A 13,224-nucleotide genomic window follows, 5' to 3' on the forward strand; every position below is an offset into this window, starting at 1 on the left:
CCATACTCATGAATCTTTATATATATGTTAGAAACTAAACTCGCGAGACATCCCAATTTTTTATGTACTACTTTTTTAAATAAACTCGCTCATCTCAATTTGTTTTATTTCTGGGGTTTTTAATTCCTGTCATAGGACGGACTATTAACCTGGTAATTTTCGTAACTGGTTGAACACTTCATGAACTACTGCATACATCTTAAAAATGTTCGTGTTTTTTTTTCTTCTTCTTTCTATTACACATGCGTATAAGAAGAGGTGTAATTGATATCAAACGATTGCCTTTCTGTGCGGACTATTTCATATAACATAGCATGCTTGATAATAAATACATACATAACTGAATCGTATATTTCTGCTAGTTTAATATAAAAGAAAGTCCGTGGAATAATTGTATTGTTTTTCTCTCTCAGGTCAACTGGAGGGTTATAATGAAAAATGTTTTTATGAGCTTGATCAAATTTCCTTAATGTATATATATTCCAAACGCGAAATTCTTTCATAGATCAGCTATGTTTCTTTGCATTTTCGACTTAAAACTTACATGTTTTGAGTGAACATAGGCGTCAGTCTTCTCTAACGAACTTTCTCAAATATTAGTGTTTGCTGTTACCAAACTGAACATAAAAAAGCACCAAAAAGACCACCCGAAGAAAAAAAAAACAACGAACACCAGCGACGATCAGTGTGAAACGGAAAAAGCTTTAGCAACTACTTTTGAACTTTGGCGGACCCTTTAGTACGGCAGAACATTCGAACACCGGGCAGTTCAAATGACGTCAATTTAAATTAAAGATAATGCGGCAGTTTTTGATGGCGTAATTCAAATATCACCTCACGTTGCAAATTCCCTGCTCTCGCCAGCGAGAGAAGCTATGTACCTGCTCTCAAGTGATAGGCAGTATTTTACGCCAAGTACATGGATCAATGCTAGGTAGTATGCAGATAAATATAGAACGGATAGGAAATCCCCTATTTACATAGTGCAACGTCCGTCACTTACAATTCAGAAGAAAAAGAAGAAAAAAATAGGCTCAAGACGGACAATAGCTATGTGTGTGTCTTCGAGCCTGTGTGTTTGTTGGCGAATATTTTGTGCGGCAACCGATGAGCTCCCGAGATACAGCTGGAAGATGACATATACTTTTGATTAAGTAAAAATTTATACCTGGTCAAGTATTTCAAGATGGTTACATTCGTGCACTTTCTTTAACACGTTAAGGACCAAGGACAGTTTATTTGTTGTACCCCGTTTCACCAACCACAAGTTGCCCCTGTCGCCATTAAAAATGAAGACGAAGCTTTTACAAGCGCGGCAGCAAGGTTTCTTATATATCAAATGAGCCAGTGCTGGGTAGATCGTGACTGGTTTTTGTGTAAATTATTGAGACTGGTTCTAGATGAGTCATTCAGTTTGAAAGTATCTGTATCTAACTACAGCGTGTCAGCCTTAAAAATAATGAAACTGGTATTTCCATACGATACAAATACTTACCTGGAATGATGACCTTGTTCTTCCTAACTACCATCTATGGGAATCTTAACTACCATCTATGGGAATCTTAATTTCAAAACTCCATTAGATCCTCCACTACACTCCATATTGCATCAAGTGGAATTTTCATAATTTGATTATGGACAAACTTTGGAGTTTTACCCACACCACATAAAAATAGTTCGGATACATCTTCAACATGATCTCGTCAAACGTAACTTTATGGAGGACCTTATTACGACATTTCTTCTGTAAAGCCACGTAATAATTTTGTGTCGTTTCGAATTTGGAATTTTATTCACGAGACGTTTCTTTTCTTCTTCTTCTTCTATTTGCAATACTCTGTTTTTCATACGTGACCAAGGCATTCGTCACTCGTTGATAAACTCCCCAGAGGGTTTGAATAGGCATAACGCATGATGACGTAATGAACGTAAACAAGTAGGGATAGCTGTCAGAGATTGACTTTCAGAACAGTGGATGTCTTTTTGTTGTTGGTGGTGTTGTTGGTGTTGTTTTTGCTGTGTGTTGCTTTGGGTTTTTTGTGTATGGCTCTTCGCTAATAGAATAACCGTTTAATTTTTTAAACTGTTGATTGAAAAGCTAGAAAAAATAATCTTGCTCCGACTAAGATACAAAAATATTTTTATATCATTTATATTACTTGAAAACAACATTATCTTAAGGTAAAAGCAATAAAAAAAGAAATATCATGGCTCAAAAGAAATTCCCTGGCCGGGACCACAACCGCCAGATGAACTGAGCGGTCCCTAACATGGATAACGGGTGGGGTGGGGTGAATGCTGTTTGTCCTCTGCCTTTTAACTTTTCTGGCTTCTGGCTTAGATGACCATAACAGAAGCAAGAACTTCGGACAGTAAAGTTATCCAAAAGGACACACGAACTTGGTACCATGAGGAAGTGGCAGATGAACTTGAGGAGATTTTGACAGTCATAACGGTGTAAGCAGTATGTATTTCTTTTAGTTACACGTGAAAATTACAATGAAAAACATGTTATTTAACGATCACTAATTTTGTTCTTATTATTACCAACATGTCTTAGAGTTTAAGCCTGCATTTATGATATTTGATTGCCTGAAATTGAGTTAAATTTAAATGTTATATAGTCCAATAGCTTCAATCTATACTTTTGTGCAATCGACAGCATGCACGTAGAAAGGCGTTACACAACCTGTAAGTTTGCAGGTAAGTTTACCTATAGTATATGTATACAAATTCTACATTTTCGTAGCTGATTGTTAATTCCGTTCGTTCTATTACTGTTTGTTTTGTTTTCCTCTGACACATTTTGTCGCTATGCTTTTCTAAGATCATTATGCTTCATACTGAATTTCAAGATATCCAACGTTTACATTATTTTAAAGTCTTTGTTGTTAAAGTCAATATTTCTCACCGCTCTCTGTTACCTGATTCAAGTTTTTACATCGATTACATTGTTAAAAGCGTCTCTTACTACCTACAGTGAATGACAGGTATAGATGTGCAAACGCACAGCCCAGACTTGTTAACCACAAGAAAGGCAATCAATGGACGTTAGCTAGCAGTTAAATATAGAATGAGCTGGAAATCCCGGTAAAAGTCTGTGCCAAGTCCTTCTCATCAAGTGCAGTCAGTTAGATGAGCCGTGGACATGCAATAAACTGGGTCGTATTATATCGCTAGAGCCACCTACCTCTAAGCAGTGGCACTAATCGCATTGCATATATCAAAAACTCGTTGATGGTCTAGTTTAGAATTGGTATAGACTTTGATATTTCGATTATTGATGCTCTAGTTTAGAATTGGTACAGACTTTGATAGTTCGATTATTGATGCTCTAGTTTAGAACTGGTACAGACTTTGACAGATATTTCGATTAGTGATGCTCTAGTTTAGAACTGGTACAGACTTTGATATTTCGATTATTGATGCTCTAGTTTAGAACTGGTATAGACTTTGATAGTTCGATTATTGATGCTCTAGTTTAGAACTGGTACAGACTTTGATATTTCGATTATTGATGCTCTAGTTTAGAACTGGTATAGACTTTGATAGTTCGATTATTGATGCTCTAGTTTAGAACTGGTACAGACTTTGACTGATATTTCGATTATTGATACTCATATACTTAACGATTCATCTGTTTATTGCTCCATCTCGTTTGGATGTGGCGTTGTGTACATCTTTCTCCCTACACTCTTTGGGGAAGATATATTTTCACCATAAAATAATTATTGACTACAAAACAGAATCTTATTTGAATTGTTTTAAGATATAGTACTCTTCATCTATTTAACTTTTGATAATAGTATAAGTAGAATCTACCAAATTTAATAGACTTTAAAAAAGCTAAAGGCAAAATGTTTGACAGAATTATGAGGAAGAAAACAAAAAGCAATTATGTACCATGAAGGAAAGACAACCTGTACACAAATTCTTCAAATTCAAATATTTCCTTTACAAACATGTTCATACTTTCGTCGCATCTTACAACATGTAGCAGGGCTCACCAGGCCCCGTTTTCACACCCCTGATCGCCACGTGCTAACATAGTGACCACACATTTATGATAAAGATGCAGTCACAAGTACGTTGCACGACGCATATGTCTCCAACAAGATGAAACATCTTTTCCACCGTGAAGAGGAAAGGGATTTTACACTTTATTTCAGATAATACAGCTATTTGAGGTAGTGACACTAAAATTAATACGATATTACAAACATAAATGTGTACAGAGGCAGGAAACAACAAGGCACGTGAAGGCAAACCAAGACACGTGGAACATCTGTAGTAAATTAGTCATTGGACTGGGTAACATTTGGTTTTGATGTCCATTATTTTGGTATAAGACTGTGCCTATCATGTCTGAAGAATTTATATTTAAATGTGTAAAGATATTCACCAACTATTTTTCAGATTTTCATCTTCATAAGACGTTCACCATATTTTGTCAAAATTAAAAATATTAAAACTTAAACAAACGGTAATACTTATAAACACAAAAGTGCTGACTCGTTTGATGACAGTTGCGTTATAGCTCGAGAAAGTCTCAAAAGAGCCAAAATGCTTAGAATAGGTGATGTTAACGATTCTAGAAATGTTATTGTTTTGGGTATAGCTGGATGAACCTGTGTGCTACATTTCATAATATTCATCCATGTAGTTTAGGCGGAGAAGCAATAATAAATTTGTGTAGGTTGCAGCAGTAAAATTTTATTTAGCTGTCAGAATATATCAGTCCAATAAAGCAAGCGTGCTAGATTTCAGAATAAAACATCATCTTTTCAACTGTTGGTCTGAAACGTGGAGATATGTCTTCGTTATTGTTTATATATTGTTATGTATATTTATTTTGCATTGTATGTTGGCTTTTTTCAATGATTATTTGTTAAGTATATTTATATTTTGTAATCGACACTATTCTAAAATCTAGTTAATGGTCTACCTGACCAATGACATTTATTTTGCAAACAACATAATACATAGGTAATATTTCTATATGGTTATAAATTGAATATTCAGGTCATTATTAATCATAAACATGCTTATTTCAGTTTGAGTTACATATACAGTTTTGATTCTGACCTTAATAAGTTCAAGAGAAGAAATTGTCCATTAAGTTGACGGAGTATTTCCAGAAAATGGTAATATTGCAACCTAGGTCAAATGGAGGGATATATAAATTTGTTTACTTAAGGGTTACTGGTCCTACCTTAACATCCAAAGTGGAATCAGCCTTATTGTTGTGTTCAATGTTCATTTGTTAGTCTGGGTGGATTTTTTTATTTGAATTGTTTCCTGGAATTACAAAGTGATCATTAATACCTCGTTGACAAAATCATTAATTTGGAATTATGGTGAATTTAGTCAGAGACATTTTGGATTATATTATTGTGATACATGAAAAGACTGTAAACACACCTACACATTCGAGGCCATTGGCACATTAGCATCTTATTATTATTGTTCGTTGAGTCTTTGAAAGATTTCCATTGGTCTTACAGAAGAAATTTCCATTGGTCTTACGGAAGAATTATTGTTCGTCGAGTCTTTGAAGGATTTCCATTGGTCTTGCAGAAGAATTATTGTTCGTCGAGTCTTTGAAGGATTTTCGTTGAGTCTTTGAAGGATTTCCATTGGTCTTACAGAAGAATTATTGTTCGTTGAGTCTTTGAAGGATTTCCATTTGATCTTACAGGAGAATTATTGTTCGTAGAGTCTTTGAAGGATTTCCATTGGTCTTACAGAATAATTATTGTTCGTCGAGTCTTTGAAGTATTTCCATTGGGCTTACATAATAATTATTGTTGGTGGAGTCTTTGAAGGATTTCCATTGGGCTTAGAGAATAATTATTGTTCGTTGAGTCTTTGAAGGATTTCCATTGGTCTTACAGAATAATTATTGTTCGTCGAGTCTTTGAAGTATTTCCATTGGGCTTACAGAATAATTATTGTTGCTGGAGTCTTTGAAGGATTTCCATTGGGCTTACAGAAACATTATTGTTCGTTGAGTCTTTGAAGGATTTCCATTGGTCTTACAGAAGAATTACTGTTCGTTGAGTCTTTAAATTAATTTTTTAAGCAACCATGAACTCCATAAAACGGTCGAAAAATGGAGGATGGGAATAGCTTATAGATAGATAATAAAAGATCATAATTTCATATGCAATTCTGGTTTTGTGCAGAGCAGACATTGTATTTTAGCGAGCTAATTAACTTGTATTTTTTATAATTATTATTATTACTATTATTATTATTACATTATTTATTCATTCATGTACACGAGAGACATGGAATGACAACTTTCATTTCTCAGAAGAATTCGTAATTAGCTGGTTGTTTGTAACCAGCCCAAGAGGTAGCCTATCGAGCTAGCCTTCTTGAATTTTCCAGCTTTCCGAGTTTCGCCTCTTCCTTAATTTGCATGCAACAAGAGTCCTTGGAATAGAAAAAAAATCAATGTATCTTTTCTCCTAGAAAAAAAAAATTAAGACGCTTTTTACCTGAAACCGCATAAGTCTAATGGTGCCGTAGAAAAAACACCGTAATATTGTAACTCACTGTGGAACAAAATTCCTTTTGAACATTTTTTTGTAGCTTCGAAAGAGATACAGTTTACGAGTTCGTATTTAAAAATACATCATATATACGTTCGTAGAGACCACATGCAATATGCTGTATGTAAGCAATCGCCAGAGCATGATTATATGTTCAAAACAGTGAAGTTACCCCCCTCCCCTCAAAAAAGAAACAGACAAAAAACAACTCGAGATATGTATAATTTGCGATATTTTGTGCTGGATACAATTCGCATGTGTTAGAACTCGGGGACAGATTGATAGCAACATATACACTCCAACCCATTGTTGTCGGTGTTGCTTTCGCATCAGTGAGACATGGGAGTCATCGACGGAGACGCTAATAATGGTTAATGTTTTGATTCAAATTTTCAGTATCGGCGCAAGTCCTTAACTGTGAGAGAGAATAGCTATCAAACATGGATAATATAAAATATATAAGCATTGCCGTTACATATTCACTCTTATGTTATGTAACCTCTTTTTGCCCTCAATGTCAAAGTCATTTTTAATTTATTGGTTTCGTTTTTGTTTAATTTTTTCTTTGTGGAATAAGTCGGAAAGTCCAATATATTGCGAAAGGATGATATCACATTTAAACTGCAGATTGCATTTATGTGCATACGCCCAAACATATCACTATGCCCTTCAGGCGAGGTCAAGATCATTAAAAAATTGCCATATTTTGGTTGATTTTTTTTATTCTACGTGATTAGCTATTCCAAGACTTGAGATAAGCGACAAATAATTCCTTGGAAATGTCGTTTTGGTTTTATGTATGAATATATATTAAATATTGAATGCATATTAAATAAAACAGGCATGCAGCATCATCATCTTCATCAATTCCATTCACCTCCCCCACCCTTCCCCGCTTAAGGCGCTACAAATTGCATGTTATTAGTGCGCGTGATTTAAGAACGATACACTAATTTGGTATGATATCTATTCTTGTACTTATTATTCTTTAACCTGATAATTCCACAAAGCACACGTCAGGCTATAATTATAGCCTAAATTTCTAAAGCCATCTCTACTACTAACGGATTGACTGACTGAGCTGGAAGTTACCTGTGTTCTTTCGGCCAGTAATTTCTAAGATCATTACCGTATATACTCACTTATATACTCCAACTGCAAACTGCACAGACCCAGATGTGTCATCGCATCATGCACCAACAGATCTGGTTCTGTACAGTTTGTTAGGAGTAATTAATAGAACAAGCAAAATAGACCATAATCTGCAGGCGCATTATGATACGGCATATCATAATCTTTGTTGATTGCAATTACTTTACTTTTGGCTATTCACGGTATTATTTCGTTGGTAAAACAATACAAATGCTATCAAGTACAGAGTAAGGCCTTTGATTTGATCTGTTGAATAACACTTAAGTCGTTGTTGTTTACATAATAAGATTGATTAATGTGATGTGATATGACACGATGTTATGTCATGTTATGTGATGTGATGTGATGCGATGCGATGCGATGTGATGTAGGATAATATAATGGCATGACAATACTATTTAGTTTGAATTTTGCGATTGATAATAATATTCATAATCCAGTTTGACCGCGAGGTCATACCAAAGACTTATAAAAATGGTACTAGCAAGTCATACCAAAAATGTATAAAAATGGTACTAGCACCTGTCTTGCTTGCGCTCAGTATTAAGAAGTTATTGTTAAGACTGGTTTGTCGTGTATCAGGATAATGTCCTGATACACAAAGTATAAAATGTCACTGAAATCCTTAAACAATTTAACCTCAGCATCTGACGTTCTTTAACCATAATTAAAATGTTATTTAAACGTTCGTTAACCATAACATGGAATCCATGGTATATTTTCATTTGGAACAAGAAACCGGGACTATATGCGAGTACATTTGTATAATAACACGCTCTCTATCTGTACCGTTTGCGCTGGCGAGTTAAAACCATAGTATTTTTTCATACATAGAAATATCTCATGCAAGTCTAAAACGTTAAGTCTTTGGTGTTGAAGTGGGGGAAAGGAGAATAGCTTACCTTGTCACATTACAAGCCAATATAACACCAACTGGCCAGGTAATTTTACTCGAAAGGCACTTATTACCTGATTGCTATTAAACATGTCATATGAAATGTGTAGGGTAGAGGGGGGGGCAAAACGCCCCATTTAACAACTTTTGGTAATTTATGGCACGATTTACATGATTGTGTTCGCAACTGGACAATTTATTTACATTATGCTTTACGTCTAACATAATGGAATGATGTTTGCTTACAACGAAGAAAATGTTTACGACAAAAATGAAAAATGGTAAAACTTTATAAAGGAACATTTTGCCCCTATGGTGGGGCAACAAGCCCCCTCCAGGGCATTTTGCCCCACAATGCATTCGACATCTGTAAAAGTCTGTAAAACTACAGAGATACTAACGAACCGTAAAATCAAGTATTATTCCTATATGCCATATATAAATGGCAAAGATGCTAAAACTACATACTGCTGCATCATTCAAATTAGCACAACAATGCGTATAAGCAGGCAGCTACAACAATGCTCAAATCTAAATAGTCCCTAATTTCCATAATTATTGAAGAAAAAGACAAAGCCCAAAAGTCGTGAATGCTCCTGGAAAATTCTTTATTACTCACACTTAGCACAGAAAAATTGCATATTGAGGGTGGTGACACATGAGTCATGGCACCACCTGGAACATTTCTTGCACTGCGACCAGGACTCTTCTATTACGGGATCATCACTTCCTCCATAATCAAATTCGCAGTTTACACAAATGTTGTCTTTGTTATATGTTGTGTTTGCTGACAAGGCAAGTTCATGTTTAGCAACTGACTTTGGACCCGAAGCCTTTTTTCCTTTTTCATGGTCTTCTATACAAGTTGTCTTCATAGTCTTCGATGGTTTTCTACCTATCTTTTTGTCCTCTCTACATGTCTGCTTCTTTTCTGTCTGCATTTCTTTCTATTTTGAAACTTTGGTTTCATTCCGTTTGCTCCCACTTGCCTGTACAGTCCTATAACATTTGTCTTTTGTATTTGTTATCGTCTTTCTTTGCTTTTCAGTAAGCATATGGTGATGATGTTAAGTTCATAGCTGATTCTGCCTTTCGCTTTCTTGTGCGCTGACTGGATATTCTAGGCTTTGGCGAAAGTTTAAGAAATATGTTCATAAATGCTTAATCGTCAGCACTTTTGCATTCGTTATCAGATACCACCAAGGTAACACATTCCGTTCTTCCAGCAAGAATAGCTTCGTCAAACATTTTCCGATAGCCTGTCTCCTCGACGGTGATGGCAAAGTGATGTGTTTACTGATTATCACGTGACTGAGTATAAATTGTTTGGTCTGTCTCTGGATTACCCGACCCATCCACAGTGGCTGTAGAAATACCAGTTAGCAGAAATTCAACCGTTTTGCTTGGTTCAGTCAATGTTTTTGCATTGTCAAAAATTATCATAACCTTACTAATCCTTCGTGGATTTCACAAAAGAAGTGAAATGTTCCAGCCATTGCAAGAAAATATGACTGACTGTCCACCCACTTGGGCTACACAAGCCTAGTGATCCGGCAGGTGCGCCATTCATCAGTGATGGAACCATTCGTTTACGTGGGTAGATAAATGCTGGCGATGCAAAGGTACCGGCCGCATTCATGGCACATATTACAGTAATAGTTTGACCGCGTTCACCGCTTGTAACTTTACCAACTGATCTAACACCTTTTGGTGCAATGATGCTTACTGGCTTGTGGACAGTACTAATGCCCGTTTCATCCATGTTCCATATTCGGAGACCATCAGCAAGTATTGCGTCAAGAGATTCCTTATATACTTGGTAAAAATTAACTACCTGTGACCGGTTAAAAGCCCATGGCTCTGCTGACACTGGTTGCCTCTGGAGCTCTGATGGCTAGATTTGGATGCCTTTTCATAAAGTCTTTCAGCCAAACAATAGCTGCTGCATTGCCTTGAAATGGATGGTTTTTAATATTCAGATGAACCGCTAAGTTGTATGCCAAACGCCGTACGTCATTTGTGGTAAGTCCAAATAATGCCGTTTCCATGGACTGGATGTGCTCAACTAGAAGTAACTCATAAGCAGGCGTGAGAACAGTGGTCTTATTTTCCAGTTTTGACACTCCACGTTGAGAAACCTTCAACCTACGCAAAGTTTTAGCTGAAATTCCATAATTCAGCTTTCAGTGAAATTACAGAATGAATTGCTTCAAAAGCCGCTTTTAGAGCTAGTGTCCCATCATTTCCTCGATCGGTTTTCCTTCTGTAAGTTCGCACCATCTGCAAAAAAAGTATAGAATAATTTTAGGCATATGAACGGTTAGTTAAAAAGTGTACAACATTTAAACAGTTATGGGGCAACACGCCCCCTGTAGGGGGCGTTTTGCCCCTATCGTACAGCATTGACAATTTAACAATAGGCGGAATTAACAACTGCTGAGAATCATGAAATATTATACATAATGCATCTCTATACTATGTTGTTTATAAACATACATACCCTGTTTTCTTTAGGTAGTTTCAGTAAAAAAAATACTGCAAAGAAATGAATTGAACATTTTTACAGGAAGATGCCAAAAAAAGTAATATTCTTGCATAAAAACCATGCGTGCGGCTGCATCCAATAATGGCCGCCATTCACAAGGCCTGTGTAACCTGGGCAATCATGCAGAACAAAGACCAGACCATTTTCTAGCGCAGGGGTGTCAGGATGGCCTGGGGGCGTTTTACCCCACGAAGGCGTTTTGCCCCCCCCCCCCCCCCACAAAGTTTTCTTTAGATATGTTAAAATATATCAGAGGAGGTATAAAAAAAATGCATTTATTCACCTGGTTCCTGGAGCTACAAGCGAGGCCGCAAAATAAATAGATAAATTTGCACAGAATATGTTCCAAGAAATATTTATGCAAAGTTTGGTACAAACTTACCCTGTGGTTTCAAAAAAAGACATAGAAAAATATGTATTTCATCTCGTGGCTATGGAAGCGATGCAGCTGCCAGGAAGGTCACACAAAGCAATACTCTTTGGCAGATTATGTTTAGAGGGACAGTCCTATAAAGTTTGATCAAGATTGGTCCAGTAGTTGTGGAGATGTCAAATATGTATTTTCCATTTCTTTCTAATGGAAACCAAAAGGTTGTTATTGAAATCACACATACACAACATTCGTAGAAGCTGTCAAAGTTACTTCTTCCGTTGACACGGAAGACTCACACACTTGTTAAAGCTGCCAACACTAAGCCTTTGTCAGAACACCTATTATGAAACATTCCCACAAAGTTTGATCAAAGTCGACCATGTGGTTTTGGAGTACATATCAAAAATACTTTCCACCTGGATGCGTTGGAAGCCAAACAAACAAACGTCCTCTGGATCATTCCTATACATTTTTGGATCAAAATGTACCAGACAGTTTCTGAGAAAATATAAAAGAAAATCACTCTCCACGTGGTTGATATGAAAACCAAACGGGTATAAATTTGAAGACAAAAATAAACACGATAAGAAACAACAATATCAAGTTTGATCAAAATGACCTAAAAAATTTCTGAGATGTCAAAATTTTAACGTTGACAGCTGTCGACAGTCGATGGAAGATGGAGGAAGGGCTCGACCACAGACTAACATGACCTTCAGATAAGCGAGATAAATAAATAAATAAATAAATAAATAACAAAGATGCACAGCGTCAGTCTGGCCATTGACATTATCATCACCGTGGTTTATAACAAACCACTTGCTCCATTGAAGTATATGTATGTATGTATGTATGTATGTATGTATGTATGTGACTGACTGACTGACTGACTGACTTTACTTCCTCTTCAACAGAGATTACATCAGATTAATCAAATTCAGGATAATACAAGATCATGAAATAGAACAGAAAAGTGACAAAAATACAATAGTAATACCATGTCAGCTACCGTATTGACAAAAAGAAATATCTCAATACCTGCAATTATGCAAATATGCAATCATTTGGCTGAGCATGGCACTGATCTTTCAACAGTTGCTTGATGATGATAATATTTCGAAAAGTTAATACGTCTATATTGTTATGTGCTTAACATTAAGTTCGAGATAGCAACGAAAAGGAAATGGAAAACTTATAACAGTGCAATTCTATACGTAGTTCTTTTCATGTGACACATGTATTTATGCATATATATACTTGTTTGCGCGTATGCGTGCGTGCATGCATTTATCTATGACTGACTGTCTAAATGACTTAATTACCTCTTCAACAAAGATTATATCAGGTTACTAAGATACATATTATACGTATCATAAGATTATGAGACACAGTATAGACGAGAACGCAAGCATGATATATACATCGTCAACTAATGCATTTTCAAAATGAGATATATAAATACAAAAAACCATAGAGAAATCTCTAGGAAATATATATAAACACACACACACACACACACACACACACACACACACATATATATATATATATATATATATATATATATATATATATATATATATATATATATATATATATATATATATATATACACATATATATACATACATATACACACACACACACATATATATATATATATATATATATATATATATATATATATATATATATATATATA

This window comes from Sinohyriopsis cumingii, chromosome 12 (genome assembly GCF_028554795.1).
Source record: "Sinohyriopsis cumingii isolate HCF-2022 chromosome 12, ASM2855479v2, whole genome shotgun sequence".
Lineage (NCBI taxonomy): Eukaryota > Metazoa > Mollusca > Bivalvia > Unionida > Unionidae > Sinohyriopsis > Sinohyriopsis cumingii.